Source organism: Ascidia mentula (assembly GCF_947561715.1).
Source record: "Ascidia mentula chromosome 2 unlocalized genomic scaffold, kaAscMent1.1 SUPER_2_unloc_1, whole genome shotgun sequence".
NCBI lineage: Eukaryota > Metazoa > Chordata > Ascidiacea > Phlebobranchia > Ascidiidae > Ascidia > Ascidia mentula.
Genome location: NW_028113654.1, coordinates 372501 through 375000, shown reverse-complemented (window position 1 = coordinate 375000; position 2500 = coordinate 372501). Strand labels below are relative to the sequence as shown.

Below are 2500 nucleotides of genomic sequence, written 5' to 3'. Positions count from 1 at the left end.
TCCCTCCTCGCCCGGGCGACGGGCCGACGTGTCCGCGCGCCTATAACACCCACCCGGGGGCGGGCTACCTTGCGCGCGGCCTTCTCGCCGCCTCCCAGACGGTCGCGGCCTTCGCACGGCGCTAGTGCGCTGGAGCTGCTCGGAGGACAGCGCGAACGACGGGCCGCAAGGCTCCGCACGCCCACACGCTCCGCTCGGCTTCAGCTGAAAGCGTCGCGCGACTCGACAGGCCCTCCCGTTTGCCTCTCGACGGTTTCACGTACTCTTTAACTCTCTCTTCAAAGTGCTTTTCAACTTTCCCTCACGGTACTTGTTCGCTATCGGTCTCGCGACAGTATTTAGCCTTAGATGGAGTTTACCACCCGCTTTGGGCTGCATTCCCAAACAACCCGACTCTGGGAAGACGCAGAGCGCGCGCCCTCGCCGCCACCATGGGCCTGACACCCGCACCGGGACGAGGCCTCGATCAGAAGGACGCGGGCGGCGAACGACGTACGCGCAGCGAATTCCTTACGCCACAATTCCACGCGCCGCAGAGGCGCGCGGATTCGGCGATGGGCACTTCCCACTTCACTCGCCGTTACTGGGGGAATCCTCGTTAGTTTCTTTTCCTCCGCTTAGTAATATGCTTAAATTCAGCGGGTAGCCTCGTCCGACCTCAGGCCGATAATCCAGTGCCTCGTTTGCGAGAGACACGCGCGCGCCACCGAAGCTCGTGCGAGCGCCGCGCCCGAACGCGAGCCGTGCTGCTCCGGGCCGGGATCCTCTTCGAGGCCGACTCGTAACGAGACGCACGCCGCGTTCGGTTTCGCGCGCTGACACTGCGTTCGTGCTGTCCTGGGCGGGACGACCGTGGCAACGGCCGACACCGCACCGGCCCGACGCGTCGCCGCGCGGGAACGTTACAACGCGACCCTGAGGCGGGCGTGGCGCCGGGATTGACCCGGTGCCGCAATTTGCGTTCAGAACGTCGATGCTCAATGTGTCCTGCAATTCACATTAATTCACGCAGCTAGCTGCGTCCTTCATCGACTCGCGAGCCGAGTGATCCACCGCCAAGAGCCCTCCGTGACTTCGTCAGTTGGACAAGCGCGACCCAGCCGGATTGCACAGTCGAAAAAGCGGTGGCCGAGCGGTCGCCAGCCGTAGGCGACGCATGAAGCCAGCCTGGCACATGGCCACGGCACTCGGCGCAGAACGAAACAGGGTGACCGAAGTGCAATCGCGTGCGCCTCAACAGCGACGAAGGGCGTGCGCGGCCGCCAAGATACGGAGCCTTCTCCACCTGTCGAACGCACGACCACTCGATCGGCGATCGGCCGGTAATGATCCTTCCGCAGGTTCACCTACGGAAACCTTGTTACGACTTTTACTTCCTCTAAATGATCAAGTTAGATCGTCTTCTCGGACGCCGGCGCGGCCGTTGCCGAACGCGCCAGGTCCAATCGGAGGACCTCACTAAACCATTCAATCGGTAGTAGCGACGGGCGGTGTGTACAAAGGGCAGGGACGTAATCAACGCGAGCTGATGACTCGCGCTTACTGGGCATTCCTCGTTCAAGGGAAACAATTGCAATTCCCTATCCCTAGCACGACCGGGGTTCAGCGGGTTACCCGGACCTTCCGGCCTAGGCGGCGACACGCTGATCCGGTCAGTGTAGCGCGCGTGCGGCCCCGAACATCTAAGGGCATCACAGACCTGTTATTGCTCAATCTCGTGTGGCTAAGCGCCACTAGTCCCTCTAAGAAGTTCAACGCCGACCGATAGGGTCGCGTAACTAGTTAGCAAGCCAGAGTCTCGTTCGTTATCGGAATTAACCAGACAAATCGCTCCACCAACTAAGAACGGCCATGCACCACCACCCACAGAATCAAGAAAGAGCTCTCAATCTGTCAATCCTCACTGTGTCCGGGCCGGGTGAGATTCCCCGTGTTGAGTCAAATTAAGCCGCAGGCTCCACGCCTGGTGGTGCCCTTCCGTCAATTCCTTTAAGTTTCAGCTTTGCAACCATACTTCCCCCGGAACCCAAAGACTTTGGTTTCCCGCAAGCTGCCGGAGGGGTCGTCAAAGTAACGCCCCCCGATCGCTGGTTGGCATCGTTTATAGTCAGAACTAGGACGGTATCTGATCGTCTTCGAACCTCTGACTTTCGCTCTTGATTAAAGAAAACATTCTTGGCAAATGCTTTCGCAGTCGTTCGTCTTGCGCCGATCCAAGAATTTCACCTCTAACGGCACAGTACGAATGCCCCCGTCCGTCCCTCTTAATCATTACCTCGCGCTCCGAAAACCAACAAAATAGAACCGAGGTCCTATTCCATTATTCCATGCACCATTATTCAGGCGAAGCGCCTGCTTTGAACACTCTAATTTTTTCAAAGTAAACGTCCCGGCCGCCGCCGACACTCAGTCAAGGGCACCGGCGGAGCGCCGGGGGAGAGGGCCAGGTGCGGCCAGTGCACGCCTTGCGACGGACCGGCCGCCTGCGCCCAACGTCCAA

The 2500-nt window shown here is 59.8% G+C and overlaps 3 non-coding genes across 3 annotated transcripts in view; all 3 read right to left on the bottom strand.

Moving 5' to 3' along the window:
• Nucleotides 1-666, bottom strand: part of LOC145915114 (large subunit ribosomal RNA) — a 3686-nt gene extending 3020 nt beyond the window's left edge. Inside the window, exon 1 of the ribosomal RNA XR_014403563.1 lies at nt 1-666. This exon is cut by the window's left edge and continues 3020 nt beyond it. This is a non-coding gene — a ribosomal RNA (large subunit ribosomal RNA).
• Nucleotides 667-910: 244 nt separating this feature from the next.
• Nucleotides 911-1064, bottom strand: LOC145914949 (5.8S ribosomal RNA). The gene has a single exon (XR_014403408.1). It is a non-coding gene; the product is annotated as a 5.8S ribosomal RNA (ribosomal RNA).
• A 259-nt stretch (nt 1065-1323) lies between these two features.
• Nucleotides 1324-2500, bottom strand: part of LOC145915038 (small subunit ribosomal RNA) — a 1824-nt gene continuing 647 nt past the window's right edge. The window contains exon 1 of the ribosomal RNA XR_014403493.1: nt 1324-2500. This exon is cut by the window's right edge and continues 647 nt beyond it. This is a non-coding gene — a ribosomal RNA (small subunit ribosomal RNA).